This window comes from Calidris pugnax, unplaced genomic scaffold (genome assembly GCF_001431845.1).
Source record: "Calidris pugnax isolate Ruff unplaced genomic scaffold, ASM143184v1 scaffold18, whole genome shotgun sequence".
NCBI lineage: Eukaryota > Metazoa > Chordata > Aves > Charadriiformes > Scolopacidae > Calidris > Calidris pugnax.
In genome coordinates this window covers 7,517,436-7,543,541 of record NW_015090812.1, presented here as the reverse complement: position 1 = coordinate 7,543,541, position 26,106 = coordinate 7,517,436, and positions in this window count along the sequence as shown.

The following is a 26,106-nucleotide window of genomic DNA, read 5'->3' as shown; positions in this document are numbered from 1 at the left end:
TCTCCTCCTGCCTCTCCACCTTAGGGGGCTGCAGGCAGGTAGAGGGTGCAGTTGGCACCAGGACATGGTGACTGTGCCAGGCACCATGCAAACCTGCCCCTTCCCCAAAGGACCTGGTGTGTAAATAGTCACAGAAACCCCAAACCATCTTGGAATAACTTGAATTCCATGGTCTTAAACGTGAAAAAACTTTTGTTTGGATGTAAATAATATCGTCCTTCTACTGCGGTTGCTGGTGTCAAGTTAGTGCCAAAGTCCAAGGGCAGCCATCAGTTTATACGGCAGCGGCGGATGGCAAAGTTCAGGGGTGGGCTGTAAAGATCCGCACGTCATCGCTGCTGTTTCCAGCCTTGATCGTCAGACTTGAAGACAGAAAACAACATGGAGATAAAGGAAGTGATCTCACTTTTGTTGAGTGAGCTTGGCCTTGAGGATTGTCCACTCCACAGCCTCATCTAAACGTCGATCTCTGGGAGATTCAGGAAGGCTTAACGAAGCTGTGCAATGTATTCAGAAAATGAGTATGGATGCGCTGAAACGCCCTTCAGTATATCCCACCATAAAAGATACGTATCAGGTTCCTTGTGTGGCATTTGAGGACTATAAACATGTTGCCATGATTTGCTATGTTTCCTGAGGGTTTACAGAAAACCCAGCTTTTTTAGAGGACTACCATATTGAGATTGACAATTTGATGTAAACCATGGCCCAGCATCCAATGTTCTGTTTAATGCAATTCTGTGTTTGTCAGCTGTAACCAATTATGCTTTTTATTGTGTTAAATGACACCAACATGGCTCCTTTCTACCAACTTGTTGCTGATACTGTTTTATACGTCTCCCAGGGTTGAGCCCTGTTGGAAGCTGTGTCATATATAAGCTGCTGTTCCTCTCCTGTTCTTCTCCCTGTGGGCTGGGCAAAGCGTGAGATACCCAGATTAGCGCTGGATTCAGAGATGCTAGGAAGTCCTTTGTGGAGCATGGGGAATCAGATTTTGAGGAAAGCACTGGGACATGGAGCAGAATAACAATGGGATAATCATCTGTAACTAAAAATGGCATCTGAGATGTTTCTGGAGGATTGTGATGGTCTCCTGTATGCTAAAGCTGCTAATCCTGGTTTGTAATTGCAGTAGGAAACCTTAAACTGGAAAGAAGTCAAACCTTTAATCTCATCTGCTTCTCTTTCCAACCCGTACACACAGAGGCAGTGAAAACCTTAATCCTTATGGTCCCCAGTGTGGGCCTGCATGCTTTCATGGTGAAGTCTAGCACCTGAAGAAACAGGGATGTGCGTGGCTGTGAAGAGTTTTCCAGCAGAGGGTCCTTTCATGTGCTGTCATCTTCATACTTGGGACTCTTTTCTTGCTGCCTTTAAAAAAATAAAGAAAATAAGAAAAAAATGAGTTCCCCCTACTACGGGGAAAATTCAACAGTTGGTTTGGTTCATTTTAAATGATCTGTTGTTTGTGAAGCTGTCAGTCACAAAACTAGTGGTTGGCTCTCTGCAGGTCCATGTCCGCCAGAGAAATAGGTTGTGGCAGCTGTACATCTTCAGCATGTCAGCTCTCCATCATGCTTTGTTTGGAGTTGGGCAGCTTCTCTGGAGGTGGTGGGAGGATCTCCAGGTGTGAGGGCAACTAAGGCCTGGCCATGTCTCCATGGAGGATTTTAGGATTTTCATCTCAGAAAGTAGAAGTGGCCACCCTGACAGTCTATCCAGGATTTTGTCTCTGATCGAGGCTGCAGGTAGGGTATGAACAGAAGGGGAAAGGTATAGGACAAGAACATGGGATGTTTCTACATACTCTCCACCCTCCAAGTACTGTCCGAGGACCTCCTGAACTAGAGGTGGTTTAATCTTTTTTAACGACCCTCAGTGTCTGTCTGGGTTTGTTGTTTGGTTGGTTTTTTTTCCCTGAACTTGTGCAGTTCTCTCTTTAACCTTTATTATCTGTTGATTATACATCCTGTGGCCATCCCACAGCTTAACTCCAGGTTGCGTTTGAACCACCCAATGTATTTCCTTGCGTTTGCTTTGAACCTGCCACAAGCTGCTTCCCTTTAGTGCTCCTGCTCCAGCAGCCCCAGTTCTGGTCTTGGAAGAGATCATGAACAATTGCTTCTTGCCCAAGCCCAGGATTTTGTACAACCAAATCATATTTCCCCTTGTGCATCTCTTTTTCCAGCCAGAGACCTGCTTGGTCAGTCCTTGTAGTGAAACCATTAGCTGTTTTACTCTCCTCTCCTTGATCCTTGGGCAAAACAGGCAGTAGAACCCCGGATGGAGTCGCTGAGGCTCAGAGGCTTTGCATGAAGCAGCTGGGATTTCCTCACCCAGACAGAAGCTGGAAATGTCTTGTGTCTCTCCCCTCCATTTTGTTCTTCCAGTCTACCCAAGTAATCCTTGGAAGAGCTGGGAAGCGGGAAGAAACCAGGCTACCTTCACTCTGCAGTCAGGGCTTTGCTCGTCATTAGAATAAGTGAAAGTATTTCACTCCTTCATATCATAAATAAACCATTCAATCCAAACTCGGAGGGAGGAAGCAAAACAGCACTTTGCAAAAGTGGTGTTGTTTCCTCTGAGATCGTCTATCAGCTGGCTTCAAACCCAGGATTAAAGCCACTGCTTGTTTAAAAACAAAGCTGGCCCTGCTGGGGTGCCATAAACTTTCAGAAAAATGAAAAGACCTGTCATGGTGTATGGGTGAGATTTTTATTTTTGCTGTTTTTCCAGCAAATCCATGCAAAGATTGGTCAAGTGACTGCACAATGATTGTTTTTCATTTTTTAATCACTTTCCCAGTAGAAAGTTATTTTCTAGCAAAGTAAATAAAATGGAAAAAATATCAGTGAAAATTTTTTCAATTTTCCCTATGAGATTTTGGTTCTAAAAAGCTTAAAAACCACCCTTTGCTTCCATTACTTTTGGCAACCAAAACCTTAAAATGGCTGGCTTCTAAGAACATTAACATGACATTTCTTGCAGCATGGCACAAAATAAGAAAATTATTAAAATGAAGAGCAATTTTGTTTTCATTCAGGCAAAAAGAAACCCCCTTTTTTCCATTTATTCATATTTTTCTCCAAGAAAGAAGGCATATTCCTCAACTGAGTCCCAGCCCCATGTGGCCATGGCTTTCCCATTGGTGGCTGTGCTCTTTGAGCTATGCATTGCTAGCTGTGAAATGATGTTTCAAAGATTTGGTGCTTTCTGCTCCCACTAGACCTTTTTGTGATCCCCACAGACCTCATCACCTGGGAGAGCATGAACTCTAGAAAGAGGAGGAAATACATTGAAGATGCTGAGGTGCCCAGCCTGTCTAAGTGGGGTTTTCTTCCCACCTACAGGCACTTTGGCTCTTTTGAATAATGTGGCTCTCCAGGGAGTCTCAACTCAAAGAAATCCATTTAGAAGAATGCAACCCCTTTGCTTTATGCTGGCCAAATTTCCTTTTAAGGAGGTGTCCGAGACAGACCCTCATCTCCAACCAGTGCTCTAATGGAGAGTGTTTGGCCCCAGACTAGCCCTGCAGGCTGAAGGAGATGTGGCTGGGTGAGATCTCTGCCCCATGGAGGCATCTCAAGCCGTTTGTGGTGCCTGGGTTGGACATTTGCCCGATGTGCTCCAGGCGCATGCTCCTCCTCGTCTCTCCATGCTGCTACGTGTCGGCGGCCAGCCAGGCTCTGTTGTTCCCCTCAGGCAGCTGTTGCAGGATTTCCAAGTGCTTTTAGGAAAAAAAGGAAGAAAATAAGCATGGAGTTTTACCAAGTGTGACTTGTAACAGACCATTAGCTGAAAGCCGATTTTCTGGATAATGGACGTTGCTTTAAAGATTACTGCTGGAAGCTGATGCTTGCCCTTAAAAACCATCAAGATTACATTTTATGATGATAATGCTTTGTCTCTCTGAAAGCGCCCTTCACCCCATTTCTCCTAAAATTTTGCAAATGTTCATTTAAGCTTTGAACAGTCCTGAGAAGCAGAATTTTTTATTATTTTTTTTAAGTAGCAGATTGACCCAAACTGAGACATACTGAAGCATGGACACTAACTTTCAAAACCTGCAAGGGAGCTTGTGGCAGACCTGTGAGCTAAACTGCCCCTTCTTTCACCCTCAGCTCTTAACAGTGTCAGGACTGCCTTTGGAGGGTGTCACCTAAAAACGTGACCTGTATTTCTCTCCTTACATGGTTTCCATTTCTCTTCTCCCTCTTCCTGTTCTGCTTCTTCATTCCTCTCTTACTGTGCAGAAAGGAAAATATAGAAAACAGCATATAGGTAGCAGCTTATCCCACTGGGCAAGGGGAGCTTGCTTTCTGCAGCTTGGCTACACAGCAGAGAGGATGAGGAGCTTTTATTATTACTGGGGAGACTCAGGTGAAGGACTCTGTAAGCAGACCAGGCAGATATCTGTCAAGAGCTGTTTGCCTGCACTCAAAGGGACAGATCTGACAATCTTGCAAAATCCTATATTCCTCGGTATCAATACAGACTAGGGGGTGAGGTATTAGAAAGCAGCCCTGAGGAAAGGGACTTAGGGGTGCTGATGAATGAGAAGCTGGATGTGAGCAGGCAGTGTGCACTTGCAGCCCAGAAGGCCAATCGCCTCCTGGGCTGCATCAAAATATGCATTGCCAGCAGGTCCAGAGAGGTGATTCTTCCACTTTACTGGTGAGACCTCACCTGGAGTATTGTGTGCAGGCCTGGAGCCCTCAATATAGGAAGGATATGGACCTGATGGAGCAGGTCCAGAGGAGGGCCACGAGGATGATGAGGGGGTTGGAGCACCTCTGCTACAAGGACAGGCTGAGGGAGCTGGGGTTGTTCAGCCTGGAGAAGAGGAGGCTTCGGGGAGACGTAATAGCGGCCTTCCAGTACCTGAAGGGGGCCTACAGGAAGGCTGGGGAGAGCCTGTTTAGAAAGGCCTGCAGTGACAGGACGAGGGACAATGGCTTTAAGTTGGGAAAGGGCAGATTTAGATTGGAGATAAGGAAAAAGTTCTTTACTGTGAGGGTGGTGGAACACTGGAACAGGTTGCCCAGGGAGGTAGTTGAGGCCCCTTCCTCAAGGTGAGACTCGATGAGGCCCTGGGCAACCTCATCTAGTTGGGGGTGTCCCTGCTGACTGAGGGGAGGCAGGACTAGACGACCTTTGGAGGTCCCTTCTGGCCCAGACCATTCTATGATTCTATATTTTTGTGGTGCTCTTTGCACATATACAGAAGTGATCAGGCACAAGCATATGGGGGGCAGTCAGGGTGTGTAAAATGTTACCTCTCTTCTTCTGCCAGCAGGGGATGTATTTTAAGGTTGGTAGTCTGTTTTTCAAGTGGAGAAAAAAAATCATTGATACACAAGTCTTTAGGGGAAGTTTGCTTATTTGATATGCTGCAAAACAGCTGGTAAGAGAGAAGTGATAGAAACCAGTGGTCAGGGAGAAAACCACCAACAAAGAACAACTTTCCTGCCAAATCTTAGCTTGAGTTGAACTTCTAGTTCCTGGGAAGCAGCTCTGCTCCTGCGAGGGATGGAAGGAATTCACAGACTACCAGCTTGCTAGGTCTGGCCCCAGAGCTGTGGCAGCCTGGCACATCTCTGCAGCCTCCACGTTGCCCGTTGCTGCATCTCGTGCTGCCTTTAGCTGATGGTACTGCTCTGACCCACAAGGACCCTGTCTCTGCCCTCCCTGCGTGGGATAAATGTCCATCCCCTGGTTGTCTGTTGGCCTAACGGGAGTTGTTCTGAATCACCCAGTTACAGAGATAAATTCAAGTTCAGTGATTGGGTTAACCTGGCATAATCCCATATTTCCTATGGAAGTGATGGCCCTACCTTTTCTTCACCCTGGGTATCTGCTCCAGGCCCCTGCCTTCTATATGGAAACTTCTGTGCTTACCCAGGTCAGGGAGCTGGCCCAGCTGAAAACAAATCCCACAGAAAAGAAAAGCTAGTTTGAAGTGGCTGCAGCTCCTGTAGAATCCCATCTTCTGTCTGGCTTCCCCAGCCAGAGTTCTGCTCGGTGCTGGGTATTTGAGCAAAACGCAGCTCTGATGAGCTCAAGCAGACCCCAGAGCAGGGGAGCAGCCAAATACCATCCTTTTCACCTGCCTGCCACCCTTCTCAGCACTGTGGATCTCAGACATCTGGCAAAAAGATTTAAGTGACATGATCCTTGCCCAGAGCTTGGATGGCTGGGCTGAAATGTCCATATTCACCTAATAAGCTGGGGCTTTCTGATCCCTATTCCAACAAGTTAATCACTAAGCTACACTTCATAAAGTTTTGGCCCAGCATCACACAGCTTAAATCCTGTCTGAATCCTTCTGCCAGTTGGTGTGACCCCTCTGAAGACCCAGAAGCAGCCTGTGAGAAGCTTCTAGGCACAGGGACATTGGTGGAGTTTAGGCTGTGTCAACCTAGGCCTCTTACTTTTAGCCAAACAGACAGGAAAAACATAGGAAAAAAAACTATGACTGATCGCACCTACAACTCCTCGGTGACTTGTAAGAGAAAATGGAAAAGCTCCAGCTACACTTTCAAGAGCAGCTTCATCCTGTGCCTGCCTGGGCCCAGGAGAGCGCTCGGCTCAGGGAGCAAAGGGGTGACATTGTTCTCTGAGCAATTTCCAACGAGACTGGGGCCCAGGTTGGGATGCTTGTATCCATGGTGCTTCCCATGGTAAGCTTCTACCTGATGCAAATAAAAGTGTCCCAGGCTGGCCATCAGTAATTTGAGCTGGTGGTCTGGAAGAATCTGCTGCAAATGGCTGGGCACGACCATAAGGCAAAGGCTCAGGTGTCCAGGTTGGTCAGGACACTCCTGCCATCGGCATCTTGTCCTCACCATCCCAGTTGGACCAGGGTTTTTTTCTGTTTTCCTTCTCAAAGCAGCCATGGAAAAGAAGGTCCCTGTACCGTGGCGGGCAGTGTTGTAAAACTCACCTCATGCTTCTTTGGCAAATGCTGTTTGGGTTTGACTTCTACCTTAGTTCTGCAGAGCCTCAGAGCATACCAGTAAATGTTCAGTGGTGCAGTTTGCGGGACTAATGAAGTAATGCGACACTTCAACCTCACTCTCTGCTATTAAACTCTGCACAGCAGGAGGCAGAGAGAAGGTGTGTGTGTGTAATATGCTCTTATGAGCATAAATAATAGATGTGCAGAAGTGTGTCGGCTACGTTTTGGTTGTATTTTGGTGATCTAAAGGGTTTGAATTAGCATTGATTTTCTTTTTCCTTGGCTTTTTTTGTTCCATCTTCTAGTAGCAATTATATTCTTGGGAAAGGGTTTTCCATTTCCTTAATGTCTTTTATCACCCACAGTGCACATGTAAGCAAAATAGCGCTAATCAGAGGAACTGCCAGAGAACACCTTAAGTCAGGCAAGTGGGGAGAGACCTTGGTTATTTGTCAAAGGCATTGCTCATGTGCTTGCAAAGATGGAGCATTGTTGGAGACAGTTTGAAAATAATATCTGTTAGCACGGCAATACATAACAATATCTATGATTTCTGCAGCACCTGTGATCTATAGCGTGCATAGAAAAATCTTTGTTAGCTTCTTAAAACCAGCTCTTTATTTGAGAAGAACTCTTCTTTGTTTTTTTTGTAAGTGAGATAAATGCTTTTCTTGTTCGGACACATGGTAGAAATGATTCTTAGCCATCTTTTTTCCCCCCCTTTTTTTTTTTTCTAAAAATAAGCTGTGACTCTCAAAATCATCTGCCCCCAATTTACTCCTGTGTGACCCTAAGACCCTGATCTGTCAGATCTGTCCACATCTGTGCCCACCACCGAAGAATGTGGCAGATTCAACACAACATATGGCTGGAGCTGTGCATATGATATTCATGGGAAATGGAAGAAGCATCACCATTTCCTTCGTACCAAACACCTCCTTGAGCTATTTGTACCCCACGCTCACAGAGATTCCAGGGTTTCGCTCTGCCATGAATTACATTCAGCAGCAATTGAAGTTTCAGTGCAACTGTTTGCAGATGCCTTTCTAGGGATTTCTTTAAGATGTACTTTAGTTGCTGCGTTTTTCTAGCAAATAAATGAGCTTAGAAAACAAGGCATGTTTTCAAGCCGTGACACCATCCTGAGGATGTGGCAAGACCCTTCTGGTTAGGGAATTCATTTTGCATGCTACGAGGTTTAACTTATTTCCCTTTAAATCCCCACTTTCTCTTCTCTACTTCTTTGGATGAGGGGTGGGAAATCCTAGAGCCTTGCGCTTTTGCAAGGCTGTAGTTCAGGCCAGAATTGAAAAGTTAACTTAGTGTTGTGTGTTTCAAGCTCAGGGGTACCTGACCCTCAACGCCAGCTGCGATTTTCAGAGTTTGGCATTACAAAAGCATCAACAGGCTTTGAAACTTGTTAGGGGCTGCTCTGCTCCCCAGAGTTGCCCCCTTTGGGGTATCTGAGCCATAGTTTAAGCTGTGCCAGCCTTTTGGGGTGAGCTCCGAGGCAGGTCAGAGCATCCTCACGCCTTCCCACCCACTGCTGAGCCCAGGTAATGGCGTGCAGGGTCTGAGCCCATCTCAGACACAAACCAGACCACAGCTTCAGCCTCAGTAAAAAAGAGCTGAGGGCAAGTCGTTTTGGCTCACGCTCATCTCATCTGAAGGACACACACGTTGCTGTTTATTGTCATTCACTTGACATGTGGTAGTCTGTTAAAATGCGGGAATTCAAACGTGTTTTAAACTTGAAATGCAAGGAAGCTTTTTACCGGTTTCCCAGGCTGAATTGTCATGGTGTGGTGTAACGGTATCCACACTAAGGGTGGTCAGGAGTAGAAGGGTATTGGTTAAAAAAACCTCTTGTCTCTGATGGAAATGGGTTTACTGCTACAAATGTTGTGTAGCCTAAACTCTACAAAGTAAGGGTCAGGAGCCTGCAACTCTGTAATCCCAGGATAGAGAATTGTTTTGCACTTTTCTTAGGTAAGTTTGGTGTGATTCATGGTTCTCATTTATTCTCCCCGTGGGAAAAAAGCCTTGTATAGTTACAACAAACGCCTTAAAATAGAAAAGCATGACTTAACAATTTATTTCTTCAGCTTTTTTTTTTTTTTTTAGTAAATGAGGAGAAAGGTAGTGTTGCCAGGAGAAGTGGAATGAAACAGTGTCAAACCATTTTTCAGTTCTGCAGGCTGCCTCTTACTCAGGAAGAATGCAAATTGCTGCTTAATTGTTGACAAAACAAATGGTTTTGTGGGTTTTAGGTGGGAGGGAGTCTGCAAATGTAACTCTTTAGGGGTCTCATGGAATATAAAGAACTGATGGGGACCCTTGTGTCCTTTGAGACACACGGGTGTGCTCAGTGTTGGAATATCCAAACCAATGGTGTTTTATGGATAAAAGTAGGCTCACCCTGCGAGGTGGGTGATTTGCACGATTGAAGTCTGGATGTGGGTCTGGCTCTGAAGGTTTTCTATGGCTGACACAGACGCCGGGCAGAGAAATCTGGGTGTCAGCTTCCGAGCAGGACATCTCCACCCAGGAGTGAGGGCTGCTGGATGTGACCACATGTAGCCCCCGGGGCTCGCCCCCTCTCCGGAGGTCTCTGGAATGATGTTTTAAGGAAGGCTCAGATGTGCCTCTCTGCTTTTCTGTTCCTCAGATGAGACGGGCCTCCGGGCACAGGCTTACCATGCCCCAGCCCTCGCCGGCTTTGTTTGTGCACTGCTCTCCGGGCGCAGATAATGGGACTGATCCAAAGCCAGCTCCGAGGCAATCGCAAGCCTTTCCTTTGTCTTCAGTGGGGTTTGGATCAGTCCCAAAGCTCATAAGCAGTTTTCCACCAAGAGTTCCCGGCACTTATGTCAGTCACTGGCAAAAAGGGAAGGGATAAATCCAGCATCGGCTGCTTCAGATGCCAGGCACATTCTGTGTGAGTGTGCGTGTCACCGGGGTATATATACTCACAGAGCCTGTCTTGGTTCCTCCTAAATTACATGACAGCTTACAAAGGGCAGGCTGCTACCGGTCTGCTTCCAGGACCGACCTCTAAAGATTTCTCTCTGAAAAGAGCTGGGAGGTTCTGCGCGGTGCCCAAGAAAGCCTTTTTTCGGGACGTGGGGAAGGAGCTAGGGTGACCGCCCGGTTGGGCTGGCACACGACGGCGAGGATTTCATCAGCATCCCAGAACGCAGGGCAGCAGGAAGGTAAGCCCAGGAGAGATGCTTCTCCTCCCACCGGGGGCTCCCTGCACTCCCCCAAACCCATTTGCTTTCTCTACAGGGCACTAAAATTTGGTTTTGATCCCAGGGCGAGTGGTGCGTGGGAGGCACCCACGCTCACCCACGTCAGTGGGAGCCTCTCGACAGCCTCTGGCAGCCTTTGAAGGGCGTCCTGGGTGTGTTTTAGGGCTGGGCGTTCATTTAACACCAACCTTAGCCAGCCCCAACCGCGTGCCGGGGGAAGAGCCACGGGGGGGATGAGGAGGGAGAGGGGAAGGTGTTTTTCTTAGGAAAAAGGCAAGCAGAAATAGACACCCTTTGTCATTTTTTTTGGCAGGCGAGGGGAGTTTTGGGAGGGCTTGAGGTCAGAGGAGCTAGATCCTTGCCTGGGTCTTTAATTGTTTTTTTGTGTGGACCCAATTGTTTTAATCCCCCCCTTCCCAGGGAGGGGGAGAGGGGAGCCCTCCTGCCCCCTCGCTGTGCCGGGAGCGGGGCAGGGGCTCCGTTCTCACCTGCAGAGCCATTTTCGGAGCAAGGTGCGGGCAGCTGGGATTTCCTGATGCAAAATGCAGCAGGAAATCTGGGCTCCTCAGGCCAAGGAATTAATGACACTGTTAGGGGGGAATTTGAGTTTCCACATCAGTAAGAAAAGGAACTGGATACCCGAGGCAATAGACCAAAGTCAAGCTATAAAGTAATTACATTTCTCCCTGCGTTTCATGTGTTTGTTTAATTTTAGTGTTTAAAGGGAAAGGTTTCCTGAGAGTACTGTGCCAGCAACTCTAAAAAATAATTGTGTGTCTTTCTTTAACGTATATTCTGGCAGGAATGTCCTGCCTATATTTTTGGCAGAGACTTTTGCTTTATCATTACTCTTTAGATCATGGTTTTAAGTCTGACCTGAGGTTGGTAGGATGGCAAAAACACCACTTCTGAGATGTCACCTCTGTCTCTTGCCCTTTCCCTGTCAGCCCCTGGGACAGTCTGGTAGCCCATGCTGTGCTCATCCCAGTTCCTCCATTAGAGCAGGCAAAAAGGAGTTTGCACATCATCTTTTGGCATTGCTGCCCGCCTGGCTGGATTGAAGTGTGAAAAGCTGCAGACCTTTAAAACAAAACTTGTGAAGACATGGGGCCAGCGTTGTGCTCTCTGCTCTGACCCTGCTTCTGGGTTGAGCCAGTGCTGCACCTGCAGCTGGCTCGGGATGCCGGGGGACAGTTCCTCCTGCAGACCTACCCCGGGCCTGAAACGGGGGTGCTGAGTGTGAGGCTGGAACATCCCTGATCCTACAAAGGGCTCCCTGCAGCAAGAAGGAGGGGGAGGGCGAGAGAAGGGAGCATGAAGAGATGCTGGTGCTTGCTGGCATCACCTCCAGGCACTTCACAGGCTCGTGGGAGCCTGACCTGGAAGCTGGTCCTGTAAAATTGCCCTGTTCCCCTCTTAAACTATTTGCCAGCCTAGGTAAGCTCTAGCTCTGTGCCATGATCTAAACCCACCTTGAAGGGAGGGTGAGGTTTTCCCTAAATTTTGCGTGTTTTTTAGTCTTCCTTTCTACAAATGGTTTATTTTTTTTCCTAATGGTCTGTGAAGGGTTGTAATGCCAGCAGAGCAACCTGCTGCAGGAACTCCTCTCACCAAAGTGACACCTTTGTGAGGGCACTTGGCAGTGACACCCCTTTCTCCCTTGCTCTGCCTGAGCAGACCCTCCTGTGGCTGCAAGAGCTGCTTCTGGGAGTCATTGACTCTTCCAGTAAATATTTTGTAAATCCTGCCACTCTGCCTTTTGGCAGAGCTTCTCTCCACCACCTCTTCACAGGGTTGTGACAGCCACAACCTGATGGTGGGCTTGGAGACAGCAGGTGAACCACCCCAAATTGCCATTTGGCATCTGCAAAAGAAGCCTCAGCCCTCCAGTAGAAGGAAGGAAACGTGTCCCTAGAGCAGCCTCTGGCTGGGGACAGGAGAGGTCATCTCTCACCCTGTCGTAATGAGAGGCACATCGTCTGCATAGCTTGCAAGGCGAGCAATTCCTGGTCTCACGTACAAAACCATGCGTAAATCCCAACACGGTGTATCTATGTGATGACGCAGCCACCCCTCAGTGAACTGCCTAGGTTGTTAAATGGGAAATACAAAAATAATATGATAGAAAGTGCTCATACTTTAATGCAAGAGTAATTTGTTTGGTTTTTGTTTGGGTTTTTTGTTTGGTTGGTTTTTGTTTGTTTTTTGTTTGTTTGTTTTTTAAAGGTAACTTTGATTTGCTATAACAGCAAGCAAACCAGGAGAAAACATATGGAGGGATATAATGAAATGGAACCATTGCAAAAGCACGTGGCTGGGTGGAATGATGCCGAAAAGTGGCACAGCTGTTGTCAACGCTCGTTGTTAATGTTTATAAAGTTGAAGATGTGAGTTACTGTGCAGAGCCCCGTGCAGATAGAGATCCGTGTCTTATTTACAAAGATCTAAATCTTTGTCCCTCAGGAAGCAGCGAGCATTTTTATTTCATGGTCGGGTGAAAGGCTTGTACCAGCATCTCTGAAGATGGTAAATCCTGTACTTGTGGAGCTGCGTGGTTAATTGGGGATATTTGGGGATGTAAGGAAGCCGCTTAATTCACGCAATTGAAATAATTTGATAAGATTTAGAGCCAGTCACTTCTCACAGCTAAACCCGTGCCCCAACAGCTCTGCGGGGCCTCTGTGCAGCTGGGAGATGTGTAACAGGCCCCCTCGAGAGCGAGAGGTGCTCATCTGAAACGGGGAGCAGAGACGCTGCGTGATGCAAAGCCGGCTGTCACACCTGCGTTTGCGTACAATTGCAGATCACCTCGAAGTGTGATTGAGATAACTGGGGTGTACCGAACCAGAGTGTATTGCTAAAGGTATGTCTTCATATTTCTGGAGTAGCTGCAGACACCATTGTCAGGCAGATCTGGAAACAAAAAGCACCCTGCAAGATTTCCACAGTCTTTGACACGGGAACGCAATATTAATTAACCTGCGGCCTCCAAAAGAAGGTAGAGATGCATTTGTCCTACCAAATGCTTTTGTTACTGAATGTTGACTTTGCTGAATATTGTTACTGAATATTGTGAATCTTATTACAGAAAAATGTGAATCTTGCTACTCTCTGTGCCCAGCTCCTTGTTGTGTGATTTTTCACAAAAGCAGAATTCTCAGAGTTTTTCGAATGCCTTTCACCAGAAAATTCAAATTAAAAACTAGTTGAGCTGCCTGTTTGGTGTTTGTCAGCTGAATTTGTGGCAAAGCATCTTCCAGCACCCTTGAGCTGTGACTGCGGAGGAGGATGAGGACAGGTGTAAGGCAAAGGAGAGAAGAGCAGAGACTCGCACTGATGTTTTAACATCATTATAAGTGATGGGGGAGAGGAGGGGCTCAGCTCCGTGTGGGCTTGTCCCCAAAAATGTTTAGAAACTAGGTATGTCAAGTGATGATGGTATATTGCTTTGGAGATTTCTGGAAAATCTTCTAATATTGTGCAGAGTTTTTTTGAATGTTAAAGCTTATGGACAGAGTATTTGAATATTCAGTAACGTGCTAGTTTTTCTCACAAAGGTACTTGGACCGTTCTACCTGAAAGTCCATGGTGTAGTTGGTTTTGTGTGGTTATCCTGGTGTAGAAGTTGGCTTCGCCAGTTCCCCTGGTTTGGTAAGGGTGTAGAAAAACAGTTTTCTGAAGCTGTTGAGAGGATGCAATAATGTTTTAACACCTGTCATATTTTAGGAAGATATGCAGTTCCCTTAAATCACGTTTTCAGTCATGACTAATGCAAATAGACACAAAGCAGGTGTCTTGTGCAGTAACAAGCCTGTCTCCTTCGAAAGTTTTGGCACTGGGACTGTATGTGATAGAAAAGTGCAGAACTAGGAAGAAAACCTGCTGCAAGGAGCCTTTAGCAGCATTATGACAGTGAAATCATATAATTTCCTCTTATTGGTGTGAGAATTCGTACTCCAAAAGAATCCTTCTCTTTGTTAATAAAGCCTTTCTCATTTTTTCCCCTTCCCTTTGGTCAATTATCACTGCTTGGAATTTAAGATAATTCCTGATCTCTTGTCTAGACAGTGGGTATTAATTTTCTGACGTGAAAGGAGTTTTCTGGCCCTTCCACATGCTATTTTGCCTGCAGTCACCAGCTTTGCTGTTCTCATAGGGGAGATACGTTGAGTTTGCAGCCAAATTCTCTGAGGCTGTATCTGTGGTGGGTGATGCTGCGGAGGATGTGGGGAATCTAGCCCACGACTGTGTCAAGTAAAATACATCCCCAAATGAGAGCAGCCAAGGGGGGACCATTTCAGGGAAGTAGTGGCTGTTCTTCCTTTGCAGTCAGGAGAGTCCTTGCATGACCCTTGGTGATGGCACATGTGAGCTGTGATTCCCAGGAGCTAAGGGTTGGTCACCTCAGACCCAGGGTGTGACTTGGAGCTCCACCATTGGTAGCACCTGTAGAGAGAAAGAAAACTGTCCTGATGGAGATGTTTGTGTTGCCAGTGTTTAACGCATCCCAAGGAATAGGGCAAATATAGCATGAAGTCTTCCCTGAAACATCCTCTGACAATTGCTCATGATGCAATTTGTCCTTGGACCTCTGTATTTACTAGCTGCAGATAGAGCCGTCCTCTCTGAGTGTGCCCTATCGTGTCTGGAACCCATTTAGGCTCTCAACCTCAACTGCATGCTTAGGAATGAGTACTGCCACTTTACAAAGTGTTGGTGATGCCCATGATTTTAGTTGGAGTTTCTCCAGGTTGGATTTCTTTTCTGAAAGCCTCAGCCTCTGAGGTGTACAATCCAACGGGCAAGGACAGATTTCAATAACAGAAAACTAGAATTTCTGAGGCTGAAGTTTGCAAGGAACAATGATTCTTGAGGGCTAAAAATTTCCAAGATATCACATGGTTAAAATCACATGAGTATTTTTGTCACACTCATGATTTTGTGGGGAACTGATTTCCAGCCAGAGGGTGTCTGGATAACAGCCGTGTGAGAGTTTTGAGAGCAGAGTTTGATTTATGACTTTCAGTTCACTGCACCTCGTGTGTATCCTCAACATACTCAAAATTATGCCGTTTTCTAGTCCAGCTGTCTCTGCCCTCCCTTTACATCTTCCTGTTGTATCTTTTTCGCCTGTCAGCTGTTTCAGTGGATGGTTGATGTAGCAGCGAGATGCTTTGCTGTTTGGTGTCCTGCTCTGGTGGAGAGCCCTGGGTGCTCCAGAAATGATAACAAGCACAAACTGTTACACATGAGAAATTTAAGGCTGAAACTCAGAGGCCTTGAAACATGAGAATTAAGGCCGTATCTGTGACCTTCATCCACTTCCTTATGCATATGTTTTATCTATCTATGCTTTTATTACCTATCATTGCCAGACTATCTTGCCTTATTTTTCTGCCTGGTCCCAATTCCCTGATGTCGTAGTAAGTGTCCCCCCAGGCTCAATCTCTCCCCCAGGTTTTTGCTTCTGGCTTCTCCCTGATCCTTCCCCTGATTCTCCTGCTTTGTGGTTCTGTTGCTTTTCTCTTCGTGTTATCTGGGGAGTGAGGGACTATGGGGAGAGTCCAGGGGTTGAGATGACAGGGATGGCTTTCTGGCTCTCTCTTCTTGTGCCCAGAGCTGCAGCTGCGTCCAGCAGCCAAGAAAGGAGTCATAGCAAGGAAAGTCCTGAGCAATCCCCAGAAGCAATCCCCAGAAGCCCCAAAAAGGAGTGAGATCAAGGCAGGCAGAATCTGTAGAGGTTTCTCTCCCAAAGGTAATAAATCTTCAGTGGGATGTTTTCAAAGGCTTTTCACTTTGCCAAATTTGGATGCAAAAGGCACATCCCTGTTCCCAGGGTGACACCAAATTTCCAGTCCCCTTTCCAGAGGATGGAGGCGTGAGAGAGTCTCCAAAAAAAAAAAAAAAAAAAAAAAAAAAAAAAAAAAAAAAAAAAAAAAAAAAAAAAAAAAAAAAAAAAAAAAAGAAAAGTTAGAATTTGTTTTTACATCGACTAAGCACTTTTCTCTAATCATGTGTTGGAAAACCGCCAGGCCTTCGCTCTCCCACCCTCCTTGTAATTTCCTAGAAAATTCTGCTGGAGGCAGACACCTGGCAAAGGAGAATTGCAGCCCAAATAGTTTTAATGTGGTGAATGTAACTGGGAACAGGGACTCCTGATGGCACATGGCAGGGTATCTCTACTGAGTGCTAACAGCCTTCTGGCAACCCGGTACTGTGCCACGCCGCATCTCCCGCCGGCTTGATCTCAGGACCTCGTGCTAGAAAATTCATTACTTGTCACTTTGAGCAGAACAAATGGGAGAGGTAAAGGCACTTTGCGATGTTCAGGGCGCATCAGACGTGAGTGCACGTGGAAGGACCATGGCAAGCAGCCCCCACTTGTGCTTCAAGGTAAACCCGCCGGTGCGCGCCCCCGCCTTGCAAATGCCATACAATATTTTTCACTCTCTGCTGGAAGAAAAAGCTGCCCTAAGAAAAGCAGAATGAGGGCTGATGTTTTGAAAGGTGTCCAAGAGTAACAAAACTCAACTCTCCAGGGCTGAGTTTTGCCTCTTGTGTTTCTCAACCAGGGTGGTTGAATGTGTTACAGACCTATCAGAAATTTTGCTACAAATGCACAAATATTAATCTACAGCCATTTCCTTTGCTTTCTTAAACATGAATGAGGATTTTTGTCTCTTTCTCCCTCCATAAATTGTTCATGGTCAGAGGGGGCATGTTCCGTGTCAAAGTCTTGACCGCCAGGATCAAACAAAAAACCCTTGTGAACTCAAAAGTGGAGACAAATAAATGACTATTACTTTTTTTTTTTCCCTTTTGCCTGGAGTTAAACCTTTTCTCTGTCAACAATATTGACTTTGTTCACTTGGAAGGAAGCAGAGAGAGAGAGAGGGAGATTTCTCTAGATGCTGCACAGAAAAAAACATTTTGGAAGGAGGAATGAAAAAAGACAGAGGTTACAGGAAATGGTAGACATTTTTTGTTGAATTAAACCATTAGGAGTGACCCAAAAACCAACGGGAAAGAAAGGAAACAACTGGATACATTTAGGTCACAAGAACCAGCCAAACGGGGAGCTGAAACCAATTATCATAAATGAATGTTTCTCTTTTATTCATGACCACCGTGTATGCTCCCATGATGCTCTTTGTCTTATTATAAAAACAGATGAAACTATTTCGTTTTGTTCTTACACTTATTAGCTAATGCAACTTTTGGGCAATTTATCAAACACTAACACATGTTGTGATTAATAAGCTCAGAGAATTAATCACTGCTAAAGCCCCTTAAAAACAGAGGATGTCAGGTCCTTCTTAAATATATGTTTGTTCAGGATTATGTAACTTAAGCAGTGACATCTAGTTATGATGCATATTCATGCATTTTACACGCCGAAAGATCCTTGGAACCATATGTTCGGGCAACCTATAATTATAGTAACTTCCATTTCTATAGGATTTTGCCCTGTGGCGTGGGCAGAGGGACCCCCACTCGCCTGAGACGTGGGTGCTGGGGAGGTGGTGCAGAGAGCCCACTCCCCAACGGCGTCGGGGCAGGGGAGCATCATTTGGGGTTTGGACTATCAGTGTTGGGCTTCAAAGGGGAAGCCTCACAGTTGCTATGGACTAGGAAAAAAAACAACTGCCTGCTCCTTTTTAGGCTCTTTCCCAGGGGTCTTGCTGCCCCCTTGAATCCAGGTGCCATCAGAGGGGAGCAAAATGGCATTAAACCTGACTACAGCAGCTCTTGGACTCTTCCTTGCTCCCACCGACCCGGCTCAGCCTCTAATGAGCCCTTAAGTGCTTAGTTCTTAAGTGCCCCTAACCACTTCACTGAGGTTAGAATAGAATTCTAAATGGGGAGGAGGAGAAGCAGAGATGGCCAGCGTGTCCCACAGCCTCACCAAGGCGTAGAGGAGCTGAGTCCATGTGGTGGGAGGCAGCTCCAGGGCTGGGGGAGCCTCTGTGGGGGCGGTGGGGCAAAGAGCTGGAGCTTTGCTTTAGGGTGGTCTGCTCTATAGGGGGATGACCATGGTTTGACATAGAGGAGACCAGGGGGGATGTTTTCCACTGGAGCAGTTTAGTGCTGTGGAAGCAGATGTCGCGGGAGTTTGGGTGCCCTTTGCCAAGGTCAGTTTTGTGCCTCTGTGGTGGGGAGGGGTGGGGGGAAGTGGTCCTTTGGCACTGTCATGGGCTGCATTGCATATAAATATCTCCCAAGAGGAGCTGAACAGGAGCATTGAAAAGGCTTGCTCTGGCCTGGCTGAGGCACACTGTTAAAAAAGTAATGCGAAATCTTGAGGAACATTTGTGCTTTGTTGAAAATGTATACATATATGGATATATATTTGACTTTGCACCCCAGCTCCAGGCAAGACCAAATCTTAACATCCTCGAAAGTCACACGGGATGGAAAGCCCATCGTTTGGTTGCTATAAAAAAGAAGAAATACATTCCCAATTCTAAGCTCCAAAGTACAGTAATGCAATTCACTGAGGCTCCCCGTTAGCAGCCTGTTCTACTCAGCAAGCTACTTGCTGTGTCAACATCCAGTTGACTTCAGCAGGAACAAAGTATGTGTTTAAGTGCTTTTATTGACTAGGGAGGGACTTAAGCATGTGTTTAAATGCTTTCTAGAACTAAGGCATAAATGCTTGATTCTCAAAGCCTGGCAAAATAATGGGGCTGGTCTTCAGTCGAGCATAAATTCTAGGGCTCGCTACAGGAGCAGCGGAGTGAAATTCTATAGTATGTGTCAGACCAGATTTTCATAATGATCCTAAAACCTCTGCATCTCTCCATAGGCTACAATGAGATTTAGATCTCGCCCTTAAAAAAAAAAAAAAGGGGAGGGGGGGCGCGGGGAGGGGCATTGTGGAAGAAAAGCAAAGCTATTATCCTCTCCTGTCTAGGCATCTGAATAAACTGTTGCTTGCTCATGAATAGCTGGGGAATGGAATTCATGCAAGTTTATGCAGCTAATTTGTCAATCGTTCAACAAAATATGCAAAAGGATGCTGCCAGAACTGCGTGTGTGGAAACACTCTGGCATTTAAAATGAAAAAAAAATGTCCCCAGACAACACCTGCTGGCATTTTCCACAAGGACAAGATATTTTGCTATGCGTCTCGCATGTCAGCAAATTAACATTTTTTTCTCCCAGCCTAATCCCAGTGAAGTGTATTTATTTATTTTTTTTCTAAAATAAATGCCTGCCACCAAAATGTTTTTTGGTGCGCGTTAACAGCACGTTAGCCCTATGGGCTACATTTCTTCTAGGGAAGCTGGACCACCTTCTTTTACTTCGAGTTTCCAACTGAGATGGCCAGAAAAAGAAAATTAAAAAGCAGGCTTTTCGTTTTCGTCTTTCGGCAACCCTGATGTGGTTACCGAGGCATTGCTTAGAAACACAAACATTACAGCACATATGGAAGTCTACTGTCGAGTGGAACCGAGTCCTAAAGCAACATGTTAAGTCGGAAAAATTTATGTTCATGCTCAAGCGGCAGTGTAGTAATCGGTTTCAATGGAAGTAAGAGGAATGCATCAGAGATGGAAATGGCTCGCTCCCTTGGAGGCAAGTGCAGGAATTCAGGCCTAGGGTCTGGGATGATTGCATGAAGAGGAAGCAGCTTTTATCAGCAAGAACAAATCAGGCTCTCAGTGACTGCACTTCTCCGGGTGCACATGCATCTGTTTGTGCAGAAGCAGCTTTATTTCACGTGTGCATTTTTGCACGCTCAAAATACCCATCTTTGCCCTTTGGTTGGATGTGAATGAGATAGTTCCAGGCTTGCCTTGGGCAATGGAAGTGCAAGTCTAAATTCTTGCTTTGTCAAGACAAACCGTTCCACTCTCTTCAGGCGACTTATCGGGGTTGATAATTTAGGTTCCCTCTGTAATCAGGGAAAGAGAGACAAGTATGTCTGGACAGTGGTTCATCTTGACTGTTTTTAGGATGGTCTGAATCATCTCATGAAAACGTGTCTTAAATTGATTCACAATAGAGCCTAGAAAACTCAGACAAAAAAATCCACATTATATACTTCCTCCCTTTGCACTCCAGTTCACAAGAAGCTCTTGGCATCTTGGTTGCATGTCCAGTTCAATATCTGAATATCTTCAAAAAAGCCCGAAATACATCTAGTTCCTCACAGTTTATGCACCTCAGTTTCCCATCTGTGGACCTGAACCTCCTTATCTGGTAAAAGCAGTGCAAGACTAAATATTGAGGACTGCAATTTTTTCAGATATTAGGAAAATTCATGGTTTAAAAATACCTCAGAGAGAGTGAGAGCTTTTAACAGCAGCAGAAAAAAAAAAAAAAAAAAAAAAAGGATGTTTATTGTTTCTTGGATTGAAGTACCTGCAGTCTCAACATTCACTAATTAATGGACTAAGGTACTTTTGCAGATATAATTGCCTTGAAAATTCATGTTGGCCTTTCTTACCCCCTTGAGAGGTTGCCCATCTAAAGACACCCATGTTTTAGAGTCTAGGGGGATACTTCGGGGTTTGTGGGTCTAGGATGAAATGTGGTGGTCAAACACAGGTTTGAGGGTGGAAGGTGTTGGGGAAAGGTATCTGTCATGCCCCTCACCTGGTCCCATCCCTGAAACACCCATCATCAGCTCTGCAACACCAAGGGAAGGAGAAAATGCACAGGTCTGGCTACCCCTTATCCATACGGCACCATGTCCCTGGCCTCAGCAGAGCTGAAAGTGTGTGGTACCTGGGTTAGATGTGCCAGGTAGCCCAAACCTAGGCTTAAGCCCAAGACAGGGCAGTGGTGAGTTGCTGCCAAGGCAAAGGCAATGGGTGTCTTGTGGGAGAGAAGGAGGTTTTGGGCACCTAGCATGCAAATCCTTTGAATCCCAGTTTTATCAGGATGCCTGCTCAGGGAATAGCTTGCTTTTTAAGTTGCTTATTGTTCCAGGCCTACAGCTAATCCTCTAAGAACATAATTTCTGTTGCTCATGGCTAATACCCCATCCTGTGTTGAGAGTTGTATCAGAGCAGAATTGCTGCTTAGTCAGTGACCGCTTTTCAACCAAAGAAACATCATGGGTTCTGAATTATTGTGATTTTTTTCTTTTTTCTTTTTTTTTTTTAATTTAAAAAATTCAGATGAATATTTAGATGTCATTTTCAATGCTCAATTCCTTGATTTTTCCCAATTGAAAAAGACACCTATTTATTTGAAAAATATTTTTGGAAGCCTGAAGATAACCACGTCGCTCCCATGGTTAAAATGTTTTATATAAAACTTGTTATTACCATAGATCAATGGGATATGTACAGAATATGTTACAATGGGGCCTGTGTTAAGGATTTGTCAAGATTTCCATTATAAACCTCTATTTTCGAGGGTTTATAACTTGGTCATAAAAATTCATTCCAGGCTAAAACTTGGCAAACAGACTGTCAACCCAGGAGAGATTTTCTTTTACCAGATTTGCTTTAATGCTTTAAACTGATTTGTCTATTTTAAAATTATACGAGTGCCCTGTTTTATAGACTTTCTGTGTATACAGGGTGCGCGTGTGCATGTGTGCTAATATAACATGCATGCCAGGGAAGAAACAACGTTAAAAACACATTAGTGCAGCAAAGCAGAGCTCCAAAACAGCCACAAGGTTAAAACTGGGGTTGGATTTGCAGTTTGGGGATTCTTAACATTAGTATGCCAACTTTGGGCCAAGTCTTCAATTGGTGGCTTCAGCTGACTGGAGCTGACCTACACCAGCTGAGCTTCTGTCCCTTTGTGACAACACTCAGTGCATGACATCTCCAGGCATCTGAAAAGGCTGCTGTTGAAAATCAGTGCAAATCTTGACACTAAGGTGAGGGGTGGATAAAGAGTGTCTAAGACACCTAAGACAGTGTCTCAGGGGCACCTGTTGTGACAGGAAGGAGCTGTTCTGCTGATCTATCTAGTGATCCTGAATCCTGGCTGCTCATGATGGTCAAGTGGGAGAAGTAGGCATGAGAACTAGGAGCCACTGTTAGGTGACCGAAGGACAGTCCTCTGTCTCTTCCCTGTGGTTAAGGAGCCAGGATGTGGCATCACCAGGTGGCCCAAGCTGCTTATCACTCTTGAACACAGGTGTCATGGTTGACACCTACATTTGTCTTAGGTGCCACGGTAGTTGGTCCAAATATTCCTTCCCTGGTGCATGGGCTTTGGCTGTGATAGGTGAGGTCTGGCTCATCTCACTCATCCCAAAGCCCTGTAATTGCAGCAGTGCCTAGGGGAGAGGAGGACATGCAGATGGGCTTGAAAACGCCCAGCCTGAACCCAGGCGGTTGGACAGGCAGTGGAGAGGCAGAAACATCTCCAGCAGATGTTTCAGGCATGGTCTAAGGCCTTAAAATTGCGCCTGAGGGAGCTGATTTCTGTCCTCTGACCACAGAGGAAGTCTTGTGTGACCACACTCCCAGCTTGTGCGTCTCAGCTGGCTCCCCAAAAGCAAGAGGAGGGGAGTTCTAAGCCTTCATTTTTTGCAGGATTGATCTTTAGTCATGGAGGGTCAGGCTGGCTTTTCTCTCTTTGGAAGGAGATGGGTGAGTCCTGGGTCTGGGGATCATTTCTTCTGAAATCCTGGGGTGTGAACTCATTCTGCTGCTAAGACTGGGGTGTTTGTCGTCACCAGGGTCTGTTACACCATCCAGCAGCTCCTTCCTGGCTCTTGTGTGGAGTTGGTGTTGAGTCTCACTTGCTCATGGCTTCCTTAATTGAGGGCAAAAGTAGGTTCCCCTTTCTGCCATAAATCCAGTGTGCACACAAACACACTTGTAAGATATTTAGAAAAGCTTTACTTTACGTATCTTAAATGTGTGTGTGTGGGGAGTAAAGAAAAGCAATAAAGAGCCTACATTATACCACATGTGTGAGCAGAGGGCTGTGGTTAACTCCCTTCAGATAGATTTCAACCAGGGCCCCTTTGTAACAGCCCCCTGAAGACTACTGAAAAGTCGGCATCCATAGTTTTAAATAGATTCATTTAAAAAATAAATTGTATTAGGGCCTTTTCCTCCCCCTCTCTGAAAACCAAATACACGAGTGACACAAATAAGGAAAACTGCAGCTGGCTGTGGCTTAGGGCTGGGTAGCCAGCCCGTCCCAGCACGCCGGTGACATCAGCACATCTTCTGCAATTAAGGTGCTTGCAGGAGGATCACCAGGGATGTCTCTGCCTGCCCAGCATTCCTTCTGTGCTGGGAGAGACAAACGGTAATTTTGTGGTCAATGCACTGGAGAGGGATGATGTTGAGTAGATGGGTGGACATGTCTTGGCCAGGTAGAGCCTTGACCTAATAGTGGAGAGGGGAATACTGCAACCCCTGTGTCCTTTGTCCTCCCTGTCCCTGCCTCACCTTCGCTTCAGTTAGGAGGGATGACCACCCTTCTCTGCCCCTCACATCAAGGAAGACGATGGGGTCCTCTGGACAAGTGCCTTTGCTGCCTCTCCCAATGTATCCAGCTCCATGTATCCCTGGCACAGCCACACGTGTTGCTGTGACACATCCAGCTCTGAGCACTCAGGAGATTGAGGGACATTAATAAGAATCAGACTGAGAATTAAAGTGAGTTGACAATTGGGCTTTGATTTCCCAAAGTGCTTTTTGGATGAAAAAATGGCTTCTCCTATTTTAATTTTTTTTTTTTTTTATAATTATTTTCCAAAAAAAGAAAGCTGGATAAGTTTTGCACAAAGGATGACACTATTTGCATTGGCACCTTTTCCGGATCAGCCCCCAAAACACTTAAAGTTTAGGATTGTCGATTTTTCACTTGTCAAAAAACCAAAACAAACCAGAGTAGAAATGATGGGTTTGGCTTTCGCTTTGTGTGTTGTGAAAAACAAACAAGCAAACCAAATATTTTTCTAAGTTTTTAATGGAAAATCAAATTCCCATTCTTACCACAGTTGCTAATTAAGTAAGCTAAGAGGAGGACGCTACACCCAGGGACATGCAGCCTTTCCTTGTAGCTGGTCAGACTGTTTATGAGCATAAGAAATGTACCTCAAACATGTCTTCACATAGTTTTATTCATCACTGATGCCAAAGAATTAAACTGTTGGATCAGTGGAAGCAAGATCTCACTTTTCTGTTGAACTCAAAGTCAGAAACAGCTTCAGCAGAGAACAATATAGCCACAGTGGAGGGAGCCGGGTCACCTTTTGGTGAATTTAAATGAGTTCTTAATGAAAAGGGGAATAAATTTTTCACACATTCCTCTGCATTAAAGAGGGGTCAGAGACTAGCATCAAGGTGAGCCTAAACTCGGGAAAGACACAAAGGGAATTCCTGAGCTGCCGACAGAAATGTCTCTCCAGCCTGCCAGGAGCCAAAACGCTACTGCTTGGAAAAACAGCAGGCAGGGTGAAAATCTGGGTCCAATGAAGGACCAGCAAGAGAAGCTGCAGAGTGGGGTCGGGGCAAGGGGGAAAGATAAACAGCATCCCCCCATCGCAGCGGTCAAGCTTATTAGAGAGATGAGGCTGGTGGTGGCCGTGATTAGGTTGAGCCAGATGGCAAGGACCAGCATCACTGAAACGCTGCAGCACCTCATCCCTGTTGTAAAGATGTGATGCTTTTGAAAGCTGGTTGTCAGGATTTAGAAAAAATGTGTGACCTCATTAAGAAGTCCTCCACATCTCAGTTTTGCTATCTGTAAAACGGTCTTTTATTCAAAGGGAATTGCTGTGAGGATTAGAAATGGGGATGGACAGGGCAGCTTGTCTTATCCAGGAGATAATTTTTTGCATATCTGTCTAATGGAAGCTGTAAATGCCAACACAATGGATTTATTTATTTTTTTTTAATATATTGGTCATGGCTAAAGCAGTAATTCAGAGCTGTCAGTTGTAAAGGGCTTTTCTAATCTGTAGCACTCCTCCGAGGTGTTGCCAGGTTTAAACAATGATCTTGCAAAAATGGACTTAACCCATGTGGCTTTACTCAGATGGCGCAGGCTCTGGGAGGACCAGGGGCTCAGCTGCGCTGTTGCTGCAGTGCTGAGCTCTGTATCAGAGCCCCCTCCCAGGACACACATACCGGGAGCTGCTGGGCCATACTGGGGCTCTGACACTGCTGCAGCCACACTTACAGTGCCCAAATTCTCTGGTGCCCTTCTTGGGTGATCCTGGGGTCTCTCTGCTCCTCTCCATGAGTGAAGGACTGAATTGCAATTTAATGTGTGTCTGGGAGCCGAAGCACTGCTGTCAGCAGCCCCAGGTTGGACCTGTGGCATGAGGATGTTGTCCCATTCGTGCAGCCCTGATGCTGCTCGGTTGGACCCATGGTACCTCTGGCACCGTGGTGGGAAGGTCAGTCCCACCATATGGGGCCAGCGGTGGCAGGGGTGTGGGCAGGGTGGTGGTGAGCAGCCCTCCTGGGGCTCAAGCGGTGGTGGGTACCAAGTAGTAAGAATTCTCCAGGAATAAGTCCTAGGCTTGTTTGGTGTCTCATTCCTAAATTAGGCACGTAATTGCGCTAGACTCTTTCCAGCATTAATAAGAGACAGGCATCTCCAGAGGGCAATTGAGACCTGAGTTGTCTCTAGGCCTCCCTTGGTGGGAAAAGGGGCCTAGTTAGGTTCATAATTTAGGCCTCTTGGTTGAGAGCCTCACATTTGGTGCAAAGACTCTCAGTTTTGGAATAAGCATAAGAAAACATACTAAATCCTGCAGATACACCTCATGGCTGATAGTGCCCAGGAGAGATATCTCCTCTGGGATAGGCAACTGTCCTCTTTCCCCCCTGTCTTCTGAGGGGAAACTGGAGACCTGTGGAGGTGGATGGTGCTGAGTTGCCTTCCCCATCTGAAGACCTGGTTCCTTTTCTATTACAGCATTATTTAAAAGATCGGGGCGGGGGGGGGGGGGGG